We start from the raw sequence: 19,606 nt of genomic DNA, 5'->3' as shown, positions 1-19,606 counted from the left end.
TTTTATTTTATATTTTTTGGTTTCAAAGTTTACTACATCAAAAAAAAAAGAATGAAAACTTCTCTTGATCTTCTATTTTGAATGAATCAATCCTCTGTTTTAAATTGAGTAAAGGTTAATAGCTCAGATTGTTTTTATAGTCTACTCATGTCTCAGTCTTCTGTATTATTATTCAAATTATACAAAAAACATTAAATATTAACCCCAAATCCAATTGAAACTATCAATCCCTGAGATGAGAACGTTAGGGTCATATTACAGCTGTCCTTTGCAAAACAAGGAAAAAAAGTTTAGTGCATGGAATGCAGAAAATCCTGACAAGATTTATTTACAACTATTTGTGTTTTCTTTTTCAGGTTACCAGAATAAATATTTGTGCAGCTGAAAGTGTTGCTAGTAGCAGGTTCTTGATGGCTTCTCAGACAGGGCAAATATCTAGTCATAGCTTGAGTGTCAGGTTTGGGAGCAAAAACTGGCCTATTATATAAGGTGTTCTCATTGTCCATGCATGGCTTTAGCTTTGCTGGCCTAGACTCTCAGCACCCCACAGTGGTTGAATATATGCAACCTCCATGATGTATTCTTTTTTTTTTTTTGCGGTACGCGGGCCTCGGACTGTTGTGGCCTCTCCCATGGCTCACAGGCCTAGCCGCTCCGCGGCATGTGGGATCTTCCCGGACCGGGGCACGAACCCGCGTCCCCTGCATTGGCAGGCGGACTCTCAACCACTGCGCCACCAGGGAAGCCCCATGATGTGTTCTTAAAGTATCTTGGTGTAGTATGTACACATTTCTCAGGCTGCAAACTGAGGCAGGCAAACATATAACTATTTTTCTAAAAGTGGATTTAAATTCTATCTTGAACCTCCTATTTCTATCACTGACAGGCAAATTCAGCAGTCTTGGTCATTTGAAGTTTATACTTAGGCTTCTGCTCCTCGCATTTTCTCCCTGTTGTGACATCTGAGACCTGAACGGACTTATTAGTATTCAGGTGTTGGGGTTGAATGGGTGGGTAATGAACACATAGTATACATTCTTTTAAGAGGTGAGTCTTTGGATTCTGCCTCTATCCCTGGTGCACCCACTGCCAGTATATGTCCCTTTAGGTACTTTTCCATACAGAACTGACTTCAGTATTTTTCTGCCTCAGTCTGGGGCCCACAGAAAACTTAGACAGTGGTTTCAGTTCCTCCTACGTCTAACTATGCCATGTCACCACTTCAATATTGCTGTTCCCTTATCACCATAGCATGGAGCACACACACACACAAGAAAGTTTCCTACCCAAGTCTCAGATGGACAGCAGGGCACAGTATATCTCTACTTGTATTAATGAGGATAAGTTAGATTATGATGTGGTGACAAATGCTCCCCAAATCTCAGTGGCTTAAAAGGACAAAGGTTTATTTCTCACTTGTATGTCATTCCTGGGTCAGGCATGGTACTGCTGGTCCATGCCCTCTTTACTCCTGGATCAGGTAACTGGATGATGGAACTGTCTCTGTCTGGGACATTGCTGATATCAGCATAGAGGAAGAGAGAAAAGGAGGAACTTTGTTCTGGCTAGTAGTCCAGCTCACACTTTATTGACCAAAGAAATCAAATGGATAAGCAGAGAAGTATAATTCTTCCCCAGAGAGGGGTAGCTTATGTTTTTAAATAATACACTCTACCACACTATTCCTGGGTTCATAACTTAAGGGAAGGATCTACGTTTCTCTGATAATTTAGCTTGAGGAATGGTGAGGAGTCAGCTACTTCATGCTCAAGGCTATCAGTGTTGCTTCTTCTCCAGCTCAGTTCTCCTCTCCAGTAAGGGAGAACCTTATCTAGTCTCCAGGGAGGGTGGTCTGATTCTTCATCTGCTTTCTTTTAGTTGATTGGTTATGGGAAAAAATAGTTTATGTTCAGCTTCTTTCAGCATTTAGCCCTTTGGAGCTCAAGAGGAGCCATCTTTTGCAAATCACAAATCTGGGTCCCGGGACATCCTAGTTATGGTTTTATAATGTATTTTCATATCTGCTAAAGCAATATCCCCATCATGACTTTTATTTTCAAAATTGGTCACTCTTTTTGCAAACATAAAACTACGCAGAATTAAGTAGTGATGGGATGAATATTTAAGATTCACACACGTCATATGAGATGGTTTGCTCAATTTAAATGAAGTCGAAGTTGATGTTGAATTTTGGTATTTGGGGACTATTACTGGGATTATCAATATGGCTTTCCACTTGAAGTTACATGCAGTTGAGAGATACTCTACATGGCCATCACCTTGCTTGTGCCATCTCTCTTTTCCTTTGGTTTCTTTAGAGTTAACCTTTTGCTCAGACTTTCCTCAGAACCTTCTAGCTAACTGTTATTTCGAGTACCAGTCACATCTCACTTTACAGCTGCCATTCCACTTCCTCATACCATTCACCTGCTGTAAGCATCCTCATTGCTAATTAGTACAGATGAGCAAAACTGAACAGTGATTCAGTTCATATACTTCCCAAAGATAAGAACAAATCTGTGAGCTCCTGCCCTTACACTTGGAGGTCCCAGCTGAGTTGGGGGCAGAAGAATATGAACCTCTTTTCATAAATCCTGAGAGGGAGAAGTTGTGCCTCTGTCCCACATTGCTTCTCACTGTGGCAGGTGGCTGGCCTGTTTTTAGTTTTATTTGCTTATTTATTTATTTTGCAGCATTTATTCCCTGCCAAGGAAATGCTGGCTGACACAAGTTCTCCAAGGCCATAATTGTTCCTTCAGCCATCGCTATTCCTTTCTATCAAGCACTGTAGAATTCCAGCCCCCCTTCCGCTTATAGAAACAATGTTATAAATCTTCACATCTCCAGGAACACAAAATACAACACTTTGTATACAGGAAGCTGATCAGCAAATGTTTGTTGAAAAAGTTTTGAATGATTTTCCAGCCAGTGCTCTTTAAGGCAAAGTATACCCTCAGGCTTTGTGTTCACCATTTTTTGATGTTAATTTTAATTTGGTTTTACTGATTTAAAAAAAATATTTGGTAGAGAAGTGAGACACTGTAGACCCTATGAGGACTTAAAGAAAGTTCTGGTGGATAATCCCTGAGTTTCTTCCTAAAAACCAGAATTGGGGGCCACATCTTTCTCTTTACTTTGCCTCTTGTCTTCTTTTTCCTGTTCCTGCCTGTAGGTCAATAAATTGGATGTTCTCTCTGCCCCCTCCCCTCTGCACCTCTTTCCTACATCACTTCCTTGTCTTCTGCTAAGATCTGAGCCACATTTGTTGAAAACCATCTAGTTAGAATGTCTTCTTCCTTTTGCAACACAGCTCACCATGTTTCCTTATCCTTTCTTCCTTTTTAAGGATTCATACATTAAAGGTAATCGCATCTGGCTCTACAGAATCCAGTTCAGGAAGTTCTCAAGTTACAACATAATGTGTTGCCAAAGTGCCTTTGCTAATAAGTTGTTTGGAACTTGGAACAAATTTCCCAGCAAAAAGTAGGCTCTAAGTGGTACTTACAGTTCCCAGTCCAGCCTACAACAAGTTACTCACTCAATATACTACATATCTGTTGAGTCAAGCATTTGCTATGTGCTGGTGGTTGAGAATTTTTGTGTTCACTACATTGCCCTTCAGCACTGTGCTATTTGAGTTGAGCTGTTCACTCCCCTGGCCTCATTCTCATATATATCATCTGCAAGAATTTTGCTTGTGCGGGTAAACATGATCGTTCTTTAGCATTAACATTGTAAGTTGCATCTCTCTCTACGCAGTTCACCTGTAAGACAACAGAGTCATTTTCTGCACACCCAGGTGAAGCAACAATAATTTGGGCACATGTTGATCAAAATATAGCCTCCCTGTGAAGGTTTGAGGCACACCACGCCGTCATGGCCTATGGGATGAGATCCACTGCACAAGGAATAAAGCATTATAAAAACATTATTTTCAGAGAGAGTGGAATTTCTTTGATGGTAAAAGGCAGGTCCAGATTGTTTCCTGGGATATGGTTCCTAGTTGGCATACAGAAAGACCTAATGTCAATATTGAATGATGAATGAACGAACGAATGAATGGCAAAGGGCTACAGGAAGACATCTCCCGCATATGCTCTCAGTTTTTCCCAAGGTTTTAAAGAATGAGGAGGAAGGACTCACAATATTTCCCTCCTGAGGTCACCGGGAGAACCCAACTCTCTGCACACCTGTGCCCTCTTTTTGCTTTGCAGAGCTCAGAGAGAACAAAGTGTTCACGACAAACATTGTTTTACTTTGCACCTTTCTTCTTTACCAAATGCAGGTCAGTGGAGGCTTTATATTTCAGCTTTGAAAAACAAAGTATCCAAGAGTATTGACCCCAAGAGGCCCAGATTTCTCTTACAAGAACTTAAAATATCTTTTGTTTCCTGTTTCAATAAAAAGGTGCCCAGGAAGGGTCCCAAGCCAAATGTCTGTGAACACCTGTGGCCTCTGGGGGCTGCCTGCTCCCTCAGATAGCTTTGGAGCTGGAGTTTTAGAGCAAGCGGTCAGCCTGACGGTGAGCTTGCCTCACACGTGGGCTGTACTTCCCTGAAGCCACTTCAAACAAATCTCTCCCCTCAGTGTGAGGAGAGGGACAGGAGGACAGTGATTTAATACGGGGCTCCGAGGTACGGCCCTGTAGGGACTGTGGGTGCTAGCGGTCCTTGAGTGGGCGCCATCTCCCCCTGGAGGCCGGCCACACTCCTGGGGACCAGTCCCGGGCAGAAGGGCATCAGCAGAAGAGCCCCCGAGCGCCGATCCGTGCCTCGCCAGTGGGGGGCGCTCTCCCGTGGGAAAGGTCGGGCAGGGCGGGGAGGGGCAGGGCGGGACTCGGCCCCTCCGCCCCCTTGGCGCCACCCCTCGCTCTGCCAAACTTTCCTCGGGTTCCGGGCGGGTCCCAGCGTCCGCTGGAGAGGAGGCGCGCCGCCGCCTGCCCGCTTGTCGCGTCGCCCTCGGCTGCTCGCGCCCGGCCCCCGGTCTCCCTGTCGCGCTCGGCCCCGAGGGCATGCGGCAGCAGCAGGGGTCTACGCTCCCGGGCTCCGCGGCGCGGGCGAGCGTGAGCGGTGAGTGGGTTCCCGGAGCGGCGGCCGACCGGGGCGCATGGGGAGGCTTTTCGGGGTTGCCTGGCGTCCAGCCCGGGCCCCAGACCCATTCCGAGTACCTGGGACAGCCTTCTTTGGGCGGTGTGTGGCGCATCTTGCCCTTTCCGCCTTCTTTTAAAATTCTTTTTTATTTTAGGAGGGAGAAGCAGGCGGGATGCGGAATCCGCGTAGCGCCCGCCCCAGCTGTGGGCTGGTGGGCTGGGCGCAGAGGAGCGCAGAGCGGGGCGCAGGCTCCGCTCTGCTTTTGCACAGGTGCTTCTTTTCCAAACTCGGTTTTACAGCCGTCGATGGTGAACTGAGGTTCTCTCGTGGAGCCTAGGGATATAACATTTTCCAGCCTTCAGTTACTCCCTAGCCTGTGGTGTGTTAGGGAACAGGTCGAACCAAGCAAGGCATCCAGAGATTCGGGAAATGGTTATTACGAACTAACTAGTGACACTGTTGGGGGTTGTGCTTTGAGAGTAAGTGACGGTCCCCGCGGTCCCCCTCTCACTACCGGCAGACAAAAGTGCTTTGTTCTGTAGCAGCGTTACTTTATTGCTTTCCTTCAACAAGTTGCGACTACCTAAAATGGCTTAGAAATTTCTCAAGCAAGTAGTTGGAGGAGTGACTGTGAGTATTGGAAACAATTTAGTCTTATTAAGGTCATCATTTAAACTGCCCTCAAAAGCATTTTTAAACTGAGTATTTTCCACGAAGTGTGTTCCTGGTGCTTCGTTACTGTCATTGTCGTACACTTCTCCCTCCTCACTTCTTTGCTGCCCTGAGTATTACCTGGCCTTGGAACGTTACTTTAGAAGTTAAGGGCCTCTTAGCTTCTCAAGGTTCCTACTTGCTTTTTGTAAGTCGGAGAATAAAGTAAATGCCAAACAGGTGATCTCTTTACAAGTCGCTTATTATTTCATGCACTGCACAGCATGTCATTAATGCATGAACTTTTGTGTTGCTAAGGAGAGTTGTTGGGTTTTCCAGTGAACTACCTATCAGTGGTTGCTAGCCCAGCTTACAGTGAGGAATTGCATCCAACTTTGTGTGGTCTGAGTCCTGGGAATAGAGTTTTCCTCTTTTTTGAACAGAAGTGATACAGTTAAAAACACACAACCTTGGCTCTATTAACACCATGCTAGTCTAAACAAACTGGGCCATTCTAAAAAGACCAGCAAGCAAACCCTACCAGTGGGGTTTATGTACTTGAGATAAGCTTCTGGACTTGTTTCTTGTGCCATGAGACTGTATGACTGTATCATGTAGGGACTGGACATCCAATCATCTGGATGTAACTTATATTGATTGTTACTACCAGGTAACTAGGACAATGGATTATTTTGGCACATTTTCAGGTTTTCTTTTGTCTTTAGAGTTCAAAACTTTGTAGCTTCGATTAAACGAGAAATAACACATTTCTTTTCTAAATCTGACAAATGCATAAATAGTAGTTACCAGCCTCTTTATATTGTTAGATGAGATCTATTTTAGGTATCTGGCTGTTTTACAAGATGTTTGATAGAACAGATCTGCATATGTTTTCTCTGAATGAAGACTGAAATGAAAACATTCCAATATGGGATTATTTTCATGTATGTCCATCAGAGCCTACTTGAAAATCTACATGCTGATTCTCTCTCATTTTTCCAAAATACACAGGCACAGAGGAACCACTGCACACACAGCATTGTAGCCCGGCAGCAGTCAAGGTACACATTCTCAAAGTGGTGTACACATGCCCAAGGCTGGCTGCCTCTCCCCCAAGTTTTTCATCTTGGAGCAGAAATCCACCATAACCTAAGCCCCCAGCGTCTTATTTCTTTGGGCCGTGGCAGGGGGAATCACTGTAACTTGAATGGGAATTACTATAACTCGAATTACCCATTAACCATTCTCCTTGGACTGTACATTCGTTCAAAATGCTCTGTAGCCTGTGATTATAACCAGCAGAGTGGTTAAGTCTGATTGCAAGGTTCTAAATGGCAGAGCCCAGGCCTAAGGTATTATTAATGTGGTATAAAGAGAAGAGCAGGGCTTTGCAGAGAGACCAGGTTTTGTTCCAGGTCAGGCTTCGTAACCTTGTATACTTTGCTTCACCTCTAAGCCTTAATTTCCTTGTCTGTAAAAATGAAGATTATATCCACCTCCCAAGATGAAAAGAGAAAGCACTTAGCAGGGTCTCTGATATACAGGAAGTATTCCTTATATGTTGGTTGCCCTCTTTTCCTCCTAGATAAAGTATTGACATTTCTATAAACATGGTGCAAATGTACATTGCAGTAGTGAGAGTGCAAAGGTAGATTCCCAAATCCTTGGTGATTTAGAGATGTTCTGCTCGCTTTCCTTACTTGCTTTCCTCCTCCCTTGCCATGGTCCTTTTGCTCTTCCCTCCATCATTTCTCCTGCAGGTACTGAGCTGCCTCCTGTCTGGCCTTGCTGATCCTTTGTCCCTCATCCTGGATTCTGTGTTTATGTGGAGGAGACCCCTGGAACTTAGTTCTACCGTGGATGGGAGAGATGGAGGTGAGGGGTTTAGAGCTGTCTGCAGAAGCCCTGAGAGTTTGTGCTTTCACAGTGCTGGGTTAGAGAGGCAATTTGGAGTACAGGGGTCTGGGTTCTAACCCCAGCACCACTCCTGTGAGCTCTTGTGACCTTGAATAAATCACTTATCATCTCTGAATCAGTTTTCTCATTCACACGATGGGGATAATAATTCCTTTTCTAGCTACCTGCATGGGTTGTGTTGGGTCCCATTAAGTCAGGCATGTGAAAGGGCTTTGCACCTGGTGAGGGCCACATAAATGTTGGATAAAGAGACAGGGCCTCCAGATGTGGGACACCCCAGGCAGGCTGTAGGGGGCGGGAGGATCTCCATGTGGGTGTTGGACATGCTAAGTGGTCATTGCTGCCGTCTCTCCACACCCCTCTTTCCTGCCTTCTGATAGCATATGAGATTTTAAGGAGGAAATCCTGCCAAAGGTTGAGAAACTGCTCTGTGGGAAATATGAAAGGAAGAGAAATTTCAGGGCTGAGATTACCTGACGTTGTGTGATCAAAGGCACAGGGCAAAAGGTCCAAAGAAGTTTTAATTCCCTCTTAGAATTACCTGTACTGTCTGCTCATCTCAGTTCTTAGTGGACAGAAACAGGGTTAACTAATCAGCCAATGAGACAGAGGAGAGTGGTACTGGAGATCATCAGACGTTGAATTGGGGTGCCCTGTGCCGTCCTCACACTCCTGTGCCTTCTTGCTAACTTAAGTCTCTGAGGTTCACTCTGCAAAGCACTAAACTGACTCAAGGCATCCCCCCACCCCCCCACACAAACAATTAAGCTAATTATTTAATTCAATCTGAGAGGTGTGTCTTGCTCTCTGCCTGACCTGCCTCGTGAGCCAGGAGAGTAGTGCCCAGTGAGAGGAAGGTGTGACTTCCTGGATTGTCCCCGCCCCCTCTTTCCCAGACTGATGTCAATCATCCTTATTCCTCTTCATCTCCTGGCCTGGCCTCTGCGGCCCCTGACCCCTAGCCTCTCGTCCTGTCTGCCTACTTCCTTGAACTTCATTGCCTGTGCCCCTCCCTGCTCCCATGGACCTTGCTTCCCCTCCTCAGATGTGAATCATTCATATACTTTAGTCCAGGCCAGACTGGGTGTCGCTCTGGAAAACAGCCTGCCCAGTATAGCCTGCCTCACCCCTTCCAAACAATGTTAGTCAGCCCCGTAATTACTCATCAGCTAGTCCTATGTCTTTATTGTGCCCTGGGACATTAGGCTGCAGGACCTACTAGCCCTGGTTTTGTTTTGTTTTGTATTTTACGCAGGCCTTTCACTGTTGTGGCCTCTCCCGTTGCAGAGCACAGGCTCCAGACGCGCAGGCTCAGCGGCCATGGCTCACGGGCCCAGCCGCTCCGCGGCATGTGGGATCTTCCCGGACCGGGGCACGAACCCGTGTCCCCTGCATCGGCAGGCAGATTCTCAACCACTGCACCACCAGGGTAGCCCCCCTGGTTGATTTTTAATAGGCCAGTCCTTTAAATGGGAGCCCTTTCCCTGAACTAAACTGTCACATGGGTCTGGCAAAGAGAAAATACATATAATTTTTTTCTATAAAAATGGCCTTAGGATTAGCGTTCTCCAAAGAGATGGAACCAATTGGACATATATAGCTGTTTATAAGAGGAGGTTTATTATAAGAATTGGCTCATGGGATCATGGAGGCTGAGAAGTCCTGCGGTTTTGCCATCTGCAAGCCGAAGAACCAGGAAAGCTGGTAGTGTAGTCCAGTCTGAGTCTGAAGGCCTGGGAACAGGAGCTCTGATGTCTGAGGGCAGGAGGAGATGTACATCCCAGCTCAAGCAACCAGGCAAATTTGCTCTTCTTCTGCCTTTTTGCTCTATTCCGTCTCTCAGGGGATTGGATGATACCCAGCCACATCGGTGAGGCTTATCTTCTTTACTCAGTCTACAGACCCAAATGCTAATCTCTTCTGGAAATACCCTCATGGACACACCCAGATAATGATTTACCAGCTACCTGGGCATCCCTTAACCCAGCCAAGTTGGCCCATAAAATTAATTCTTCCACCACCAAACGAGGAAGTTGACACGGGTACAACACTACCGTCCACAGAGCCCATCCATATATCATCAGTACTTCCCCAAGTGTCTCTTTTTCCTGTCTGATCTAGGATCCATGTTAAATTTATTTGTCATGTCTTTTGTAAAATAGTTCCTCAGACTTTCCCTGTTCCTAAAGTCCTTGCAGTTGTACAGGTCTTAACATTTTGTAGATAACTCTCAACCTGGGTCTAGCAGGTGTTTCTTCAGAACCAGACTTAGGTCATATGTTCTTGGCAGGGTACTCTGCTCTTGTCAGCACATCGCATTAGAAGGTACACGATGTCAGCTTGTCCACCACTGGAATATTGGCCTTAATCACCTGGTTATGTTGGTGTTTGCCAGATCTCCCCACCTTAAATTCACCATTTTTCCCTTTGAAACTTATTGGTATTTGTGGGGAGGTGTTCTGAGGTTATGCTAATAGCTGTCTCTCATTAAACATCCACCTACAGCCTTATCATTCACTGATGACCTCTGCCTGAATCAGCCACCTCTCTGAAGGTTGCCAAATGGTGATTCTTTATTTCCATCACTCCTTCCACATTTGTTAGTTGGCATTCTGCTATTAGGAAGAACTTTCTTTCTCCTTCATGCATTTATTCATTTATATTAGGAAGTATTCGTGGATTCCTTTTGTATACAATATGTTGAGATCTCTTGCTATAATTACTTATTTTGATGCTCAAATTGTTCTCAGTTTGACAAAAACTGGCTCCTTTGTCCTTTTGGCATCCTTATCATCCATTGAACATTTAAAAATTTTCTGTCACCACAAGGCATCCCAGGTTTATCTTGTACTTTCCCTCTCCTGGTTAGTCATCCTTTTTGGTAGAGAATGGTATTTAGAAACCAAGATCCAGAAGGTTGATTGTGTCCATTTTTGCTGGGGTGTCTTACATCTCTCAAAGGACAGAGCTAGGAAATATATGTATATATGTATTTACACATACACATTTATATATTTTCTGCATTAGGCCATATATTGTAAAATCATGAGTTCATACTAATACCTCCAATTCCAGTCCAACACCCAAGGACCTTTCTAGTCTTATCGCTTTATATCTTTTTACATATCTTCTCTGGCAGTTAGAAACTTGACTCTCATTACCATCAATATTTTTACTTATTTGCTCAGAGTAGCCCGCCTCTCAGCCACAAAGGCCATCCTGCCTCCTCTCTGTCCATCTCTCTTCCCACTGCTGCTCATCTTTGGTGCCAGCCCTGCTAACCCGTGTGTCTATGCAACTTTATTATCAGCCTCCAGTCCCTCCAGCTCACTACTCTGTGTGGCTCCCCAGCCACAGCCCATGCTTCTGTGCAACTCCCCAAACTCTCTCCATCATACTGCGTTCTCAGCCACATGCTGACCCCTCAGTTCTGGGGAGGGAAGAAAAGAGAAGGCAGAGGAAGAGAGAAGAAGATGGGAATGAAAGAAAGCAAAGATAGAAACAGCATATACATTTTTAAAGGTTTCCGTGGATTGCTACTAGGTCATTACTAGCCTTTCTCAGTTAATTTCCAGCCTAATTTCTAGAGTCAGATAATTGATGTCTGTGGCCTAGTTCAACTGGTAGTCTCTATTTTGTTGATGGAGAAAGTAAAATGCTTTAGGAGAAACTGTTTCTTACGTTATATCGTTCAATATGTTAGAAGTAAACTGGGTTGCTTGCTCTTCTGAGCTTTCTCTGAAGCAGGCAAACTGACTAATCATCGCTATTTTCTATCGTGTATTTAGAGTTTTATTCAGTCCTTTTCATTTGATTATGGATTTTTCCCATAAACTCTTGTCAACAATTCTAAGTAGAGGTACATTTACAAATTTTTATTGACATTTACCACAACCACATTATATTACGTCTAGAATCACTAAATATTTGCAAAAGGCATTAATGTCATTATGGAGAACAAATCTGCATTTTTATTTCTCTTGGGGTTAGAGGATTAACTAACGAAAAAAGGCTCCAGTGGTCAGGGTGGTGAAAAGAGCCCTGGGCTAGAAGGATGAGAGCTGGTCAAAGTGAATCAGTGTCTCCCAGTTTTAATTTTCTTTGTAAGATGGAGAAAGCTACAGTGCCCATCTCACCATGGGATCAAATGGGAAGAGAGACATGAACTCACTTTGAAAACTGTTCAGTGGTATATTAGTGAATATATTTTGAGGGATTACTCTATGATCCAGATAGAGTAGTCTAGAGGAAGCATGGTAATATGATTAGAAGGTTAAACATCAGGTTTCCAACCCCTCTGGCTAAACTCCTTTTATACTTATTCTCTGGGACCAAGTAGTTTCAACTGATAGTGAAAAACACCAGTTAGTGACCCTGGACAGGGTGGTAGAGGGGAGACGTTCTTGGGGTTGTAATGCCGGTGACCCACCCTGTCTGAGGGAGGGATTGCCTCCTTTGACCTCCCCTCCCTGGTAATCTCTCTTGGGATCCCCCTCCCCAACCTATTGGGAACAGACTTACCCTGTTGCTTTACTGGACTTGTCTCACTCCTCTGGACCTGGCAGTGGGTTGAGGACTTTACATTGGCTGTTTCATTCACTTTGCCCCAGTAACCCAGTAACCTGACAAGTTAGATCTTGTCTCCCTTTTGTAACAGAGGAAATTGAGGCTCAAAGAGGTTAAGTAACTATCCTCAGGCCCCACTGATAATAACAGTAATGAAATTAACACTCTGTGTCAGAGGCTATTCTAAGCACCTTATTTAAATCTCCCTATAGTCTTAGGAAGAAGGTGCTGTTATTATCCCCATTTTATAGATGACAGAATTAAGGCACAGAGAGGTTAACTAACTTGCTGGTACGTAAGGCTTCACACTCAGGCCAGTTATCTCCAGAGGCCATGCTCTTTTGCTCTTTTGATATCCAGTTTCCCCAACACCATTTGTTGAAGAGACCGTCTTTTCCCCATTGTATATTCTTGGCACCTTTGCCAAAGATCAATTGATCATATATGCATGGGTTGATTCCTAGGCTCTCTATTCTGTTCCATTGATCTATATGTCAGTCTTTATGTCAGAACCATACTTTTTTGATTACTGTAACTTAGTATTACTATTGCTTTGTAGTATATTTTGAAACCAGGAGGTATGAGGCCTCTAGATTTGTTCTTTCTCAAGATGGTTATGGCTGTTTGGAATCCTTTGTGTTTTCATGTGAATTTTAGGATTTCTTTTCTATTTCTGTAAAAAAAAAAAAAGATGCTGCTGAGATTTTGATAGGAATTGTTCTGAATCTGTAAATTACCTTGAGTTGTATAGACATCTTAACAATATTAGATTCTAATCCATGAACACAGCATGTCTTTCCATTTATTTATGTCTTCTTTAATTTCTTCCATCATTGTGTTGTAGTTTTGAGTATACAAGTCTTTTGCCTCCTTGGTTATGTTTATTCTTAAGTATTTTATTCAGTATGATGCTATTGTAAATGGGATTGTTTTCTTAATTTCCAAAAAGCTTGTCGTTGTTAGCGTATAGAAATGCAGCTGATTTTTGTATGTTGATTTTGTATCCTACAACCTTACTGAATTCATCGATTAGTTCTAACAGTTATTTTTTGTGGAATCTTTAGGGTTTTCTACATATAAGATCATATCATCTGCAAACATGATTTTACTCCTTCCTTTCCGATATAGATACCTTTTATATCCTTGTCTTGTCTGGCTAGGACTTGAGATACTTTGTTGAATAGAAGTGGCCAGAGTGGGTCTCCTTGCCTTGTTTCTGGTCTTAAAGTTTTCAGTTTTTCACTGTTGAGTATGATGTTCATTCTGGGGGTCATGCTCTTTAACCACTCTGCTTACCTGCTTATCTGCTAATATTTGAACGCGGAACCTGAAGCCTGTGTTCTTCTGCCACACCACATTGTCTCTCCTCTGCTTCCTCACCCACTTCTACACTCCTGCCTCCCTGCTTTGTTTCAAGCAACAGAAGAGGGAAGTGGCAGTCTCTTAAGCCTAGTCACTGTGGCTCTAGGCCCATACTCTTAGGCAGGAGAAGAGTCTTTCCTGGACTGTGGTTATTTTAGTGTAAGTATAGGATGCCTTTGTTATTTGTCTTTGTTAAATTGAAGTGTTAGAGCATGAACAGTTAAAATTCCAGAATGCCAGTCGTATATTCTATTGAATTTTGGGGAAATATTGAGTTAACTTTCTTGGGAGGTACTATCTACCATTTATTGAGTACACCCTATGTCCTAAGCATCTTGCTACTCACTTTATATACATTGCTTTAATTATCCTTTCAACAATCCTATATAGTTGTTGTAGTTATTATGTTGTAGTTATTTTTAGAGAGGAAGGAAAAGTCTCTGGCCAGATCAGCAGTATGCCAGGTTAGAGCCATCGCTGAAAGTGATGAGCCTACATCTGACCCGGGTTCAGCTGACGCCAAAGCTTCTGCTCCTTTTCCCCCCCACTACCCGGCCCTCCTATGTGTCACAGCCTGCCATGCTCTCCTTGAAAGTGTTTAGGTGACCAGAGCTCCACTGTTCTGGCCTTCCATTCTCTAAACCCTGTTTTAAATACCCATGCTAAAATGTCCATTTCTTTATTTATTCTGACCGATGAATGTCCATTATGCACTGGAGGAATGGAAATAAGCAAACCACAGCAAAACAAAACAAAACTCCCCTTCAGAAGAAAGGGAGACATGCAGCAGACATGATGGAACCCCGCTGGGCAGCAATTAAGACTTCCCTGCCCTGGTCCCTTCCTCTGCTGTATGTGAGAGGCTTCCTGGTGGTCCTGACTTTGACTCTGTTCCCTGGGAAGTTCTTCCTTGTCCATTACCCTCTGTGGCCATATCTGAAATGGGTGTTGGAAAGTGTGAGCTCCAGGCCACTCTGTGGCTTCCACAGCAGTATAATTCCTTAAAAAGTTTATAGGCTTCTGGTCTGTTTGCTTCTAGTCAGTTCCATATACCAGTTACCACATCCAAATTCTATTTTGGATCAAGGTCTCAGGCATTTCTTTTTTCCCAGCTTCTATGCTGGGCCCATCTCTCTTTTCCTCTCCTTAGTGGTTTCTGCCCTGAAGTCCTCTAAAACATGGACTTGGGCAGGAGAATGCACGCTTACCCTTTACTGTCGGCCTGACTTCTTTGTTCCAATACCAGGTTTTATTGAGAGGCCTTTGAGAAAGGCTGTGAGCAGTGATACTATTTTCTGCTCTATGGGGTCGCAGAAGCAGTTCACTTTTCTAATCTTCCAAGGCCTCCAGCTTCTGGTTGCTGACCATTCTTTTCCACCTTTGCTTACAAACGATCCTTGCCTGAGCTCATCTCTTTCTGGGAATGCCTTGCTAAAAGCTGCGAGAAGCAGCCAGTGCCTGCACCTAGAGCTGCCGGCTTCTTAGGCAGAGAGGCCTCCAATTACAGTGATTTGAAGACAACAGTTTATTTTTCTCTCTTGTTAACAGTCCTGAGGTGAGTGGTTTGAGTCTGAAGGGCTTCTTTTATCTTGTTTTTCCACTATCCACCAGGGCAATGTTTCTCAAACTCCCTTTGTTTCAAGACTGGATTTTTTTTTATTGCCAGTGTGCCGAAGACAAATACTTTTGGTTTATACTCCACAGATCACACACTTGTATTTCACAGCAGTGTCAAATTGTCGCAAACATTTCTAGGTATTTATTCACAGTTTCTGGACTTATCTCCTCATTAATGGAAACTTGTCCCTGGACTACTCGGAGTTGTGCTTCTAGGGCTTTGCCCTGGTCTGAAGGTTCAGTGCTGATCACAGGGCTGCTTGAGCTCCAGCTTGCAGGAAGGTGAAAGAGCTCGGAGGCACACACGCTATTTCAGGGCTAACCTGGAAGCAGCGTACTTCATTCGTGCCAGTCCATTGGCAAGAAGTTAGTCACATGCCTCCCTGTAAGGAGGCTGGGAAATAGAGTTTTTTACTCTATAAGGAAAGGAAAACATGGTTCAACACTTTGTGCCATAGACCATAAAGCTAGACAATGATAAAAGAAATATTTATGAGAGAACTCGCAGGGCAGCAGACAATCATGGGCAAATGAGTTAGAAGAACTGTTCTGAGTTCAATGCCTTGTCACTCAGGACAGGGCCTCTCGGAAATAGAGTCTGGGGTCCTGCTGGCCTTTTCACGCAACCAGGGGGTCAGAGGCTGGTTGTGCAGTGAGGTTAACAAGAGGGAAGTTCATGCGAGAAGAGGCTGAGAACCATTCTCAGGAGGAAATCTAGAAATCAAATACCCAGGTTTGGAGCTGGAATCCACAAGGTGGTATTCAGAGCGCTGGGGCAGGGGCAGATCTGAAGGCTTAGGACACTGCAGCAGTCAGGATCAGTGGGCATCAGGAAAGGGGTTCCAATAGTCTACCCTGAGCCCAAGCAAAGCACCAGAGGAGGGAGGACAAAAGGTCTTGGCCAGTGTGAGCTGGACGAAGCCTCTTCAATCCCAAGCCTCTCTGCCAGCTTGCAAATGCTATGCTACAAACAGCTAGTGAAGCCCGAGGCCACCATTGTTTTAGCCCCTGCATTAAAACCTGGTGCTTAAACCTCAAACTCTATTCCTATCCCGACAGCTGAACTGAGGGAGGTTTCATGTCCCAGCCTGCATACATGCTACCCTTATGGTGACTTTCTTCTTGTTTATCTTGAAGGCAGTTTGGGAGCTTAGCATGAGGGTGAGAGGACATGAGCGGTGTCAGGGCTTGAGCTAGTTCAGGAGTCATGCACATAGAGGAAAAAACTTGAGCAATCATAGCTCTTGTGGAAGAAAGTTTAAAGGGAAAAGAAGAGGGGGCTGAGAGCCAAGTCTAGGAGTATGTACACTTCAAGGCTGAAGAACAGCCTTGAAGAACGGGAGACAGAAATACTGAGAACAGTGGGAAAAGAACCAGGAAAAAGTAGGGTCACAGAGGCTTGGGAGGGGAGTTACAAAAAGAGAATAACTCTCTCAGTGTCCACAGTGAAACCAAAGAAAAAGAGGACTGGAAACAAAGGAATTGTTATTGAATTATTCAATAAAATTGAACATATTTTTATTATGTGCTGATTACAGGCAAGGTTCTGTGTTTGTGCCTCAGAGAACAGGGAGACAGAAGGATACTAGCTCTGCTTCCAACAGGTTTGGAAGTGAGGCTAATATGAATCAATATTTAATATGATGTGTTGAATGCCACAGGAGAGCTACCAAGTATTTGTCAGCCAAATTTCTTGGAAGAATAGCCTATACTTTCTTTACACTTCCGTATCACCCAAGCATTATTCAATCCAGTGTGATCAAGTTTCTGTCTCTTCCGCTTTCAACCAGTGAACTAAAACTAACCAACACGTGAACCAGACACGCGTTGTCCACGCACCTGTATTGGGCATCAGGTGCACAGACATGAGTGAGAAACTGTGGTGGCCCTTCAGAAGCTCACAGTATGGTAGTAAAGGCTGACACTGAGGCAGAGGCTGCTTCCACAGTGCAGTATCAGGGGAGTCCCCCGCCAGTGGCTAAAAGAGAGTCCGAATTTAGTAAATAAAAAGTCACCTTAGGAGAATGAATATACACATGTCTGAAAGTTCCAGGTATATAGATGTGTACAGGTTCCAGAGTCAAGGACCACCTCCGGTCTCCCCCAAGTGCGTCTGTATTAAGTTACGAAGAGTAGAGGTGAGGAACGCTAGAATTAAGATGAGACTGTTGATGGAATAGAAATGAGTTTATTCCTGACCTCCCTCCCCCCAGTGCCTTGAGCCCCCATGCTTCTTTGTCTACTCAGTGACTAAGTCTAGCTTGTGTCCCCAGGGTCTAAAGGTCATCTGCCATTATAGCATCTGCACCTAGATTGCAGCCTGCAGAGCTTCTTGGAGAGTAGCGCTTATCCAGCATCTCCCACGGCTGGCCCTGCCACTGGAAATGCCACTGTGGAGGATGGATCAGTAGTGCCACCAAAAGGCAGTCCTCATAGTGATGGCTGCATGGCCTTGCATCGGGCTGCAGTGTCCCCTTTGGCTCAGGTTGTCATTACCCTGACCCCCTCTGCCCTGCTCTCCTCACAGCACCTTAAGGAAAACTCTCCTGCTTCTTTCTCTGCAGTGTCTAGATTCAAACCTGGCTAACCTTAGGTCCCAATAAACACTTCAACCCATGTCATTTATTTCCATGGTATACAAGAGCACAGAGTTGGCACTGATCCTTGATTACACTGGGGGACATCTGTGAGGTAGACTTCAACATGCAGGGATCTGTTGGAATCCAGTGCAATCATCTTTGTTGTATATAATGCCTCTAACTATGGGCAAATCACTCATTGACTGAATCACTTACTGTGTGTAGTGAAATTTACTAGGGTTCTGGTACTCTAAGGGGACATAGGGGGCATCCAAAGAATTGTGGTACTGGCCCATGCCTTTGGGAATACAGTTTATTCCTCTTTCCTTCTCTGAGAGTTGTTACACTTATAGCCGGGAAATATTATGTGTACTATATCTTACTAAAAGATTTAAGAAAAATCTATAACATAGTAACACCTTACAAATAACACTGTTGTATTACAATGTCCTTGAAGATATCTGTATTGCTCAGAGTTCCACAGGAAACATGATATCGTTAATTTGGTATCTGGAGCGGGGGATGGTAACTTGGTAACTGGGGGAGGGCAGAATTCATGGAAACCAAGAGATGGTACAATGACCCAGAGCTAGAAACAGCAAGGAGCTTTTAACACCCCTCAACCTGGAAGCCAAGGGGAGGGAGAAGGAGAGGCTGCCTGCCAGGTACTAACCCAGCCAACCCGTAGCGACCTGGCAGGGAGGGAGCAGGGGAATCAATGTCTCAGCCTTGCCCCACCCACTCCTCCTCACCTCTCGCTGTACCTCTCAGGGCAGGAGCTGGAGGGCAAGGAAGCCGGTTGATTCAGTCCTGCAGGGAAAAGAGCAAGTGGAGGAGGTTGGAGAGGGAGCTGGAGGGACCAATGGATGAGATCAGGCACAGCGTTCAAATGCCTTTTATATGCATTTCCGTGACCTGGTTACCTTCATACAGATGTGCTGTTTTACTACGAGACATGCATAGGGTGGGAGAGGGGGGCAGGATGGGGATGGCTACGAGTTCCTTGCTTTAGTGATGAAACAGCAGTACCCTCCTTTGGAGCCTCTGAAGCCTTCATTAAAACAACCATTTCCCACTATAGCCACATGCTTTGAAAATATGACTGTCCTGCCTGTATAGAGTTTCAGAATTCAGTCAGGCACTAACCTGAGCTGGTGTGCTTTCCAGAAGCAAGGAGGGGTCACTGCAGATCACTATTCACCTATTGCTGGGAACAGCGGGGGATTATTTAGAACAAGAGGCTGTTGAATATCCTTCTCAGGACTGGTGGCAGGAGACTGAGTCACGAAACGGAGAGTGAGCCAAGGAATGAATGCAGTTCATGGTTAAGTCAGGACAAACAGTTTGGACCAAAATTTTCTCTGTTGTGAATTTTATAATGTAAAGAAATCTAATTTTCTTCTTATGGGAAGTCATTGGCTGTAAGTAGGAACTTTGAAATTTCTCAAAATATATTTTCACAGAATGACGAAGTTCTTTGTACAAGAAGAATATCTCTTTCAGAGATGAATGTCCACACTTTAAATTTTGGCATTCTCTCCTCCTTCAAACATGTGATTACATGATGATCTAAGGATTATTTGGTATATAATAGAACATATGGGGTTATATTATATATAAATATTATTCATTTTAAGCATTTTGATTAGTGTCTTTACTTTTAAGAGGATCAAAGGACAAAATGTATCTGTCATCTTTCCAGCCTAATGAATTAGATGAGATTAAAATCATATACAATTGGTAAAGTAAACACAGTTAAAGATTTACATTACATTTGGATAAGCTGAGTCAGGGAGTTTGCTGATCGTATAAAATCCCTGTCTC

At 44.2% G+C, this 19,606-nt stretch overlaps 1 protein-coding gene across 1 annotated transcript in view; it reads left to right on the top strand.

Annotated features, from left to right (window-relative positions):
- Positions 1-4,946: 4,946 nt before the first annotated feature.
- Positions 4,947-19,606, top strand: part of LPAR3 (lysophosphatidic acid receptor 3) — a 69,664-nt gene continuing 55,004 nt past the window's right edge. Inside the window, exon 1 of the mRNA XM_060006262.1 lies at positions 4,947-5,069. The gene's annotated coding sequence lies outside the window, so the exon portion shown is untranslated. The remainder of the gene's footprint in view (positions 5,070-19,606) is intronic.

The sequence above is a fragment of the Delphinus delphis genome, chromosome 1, assembly GCF_949987515.2.
Source record: "Delphinus delphis chromosome 1, mDelDel1.2, whole genome shotgun sequence".
In the NCBI taxonomy this organism is placed as follows: Eukaryota; Metazoa; Chordata; class Mammalia; order Artiodactyla; family Delphinidae; genus Delphinus; species Delphinus delphis.
Note: the sequence above shows the minus strand (reverse complement) of the source record. Positions and strands in the feature narration are given on the sequence as shown.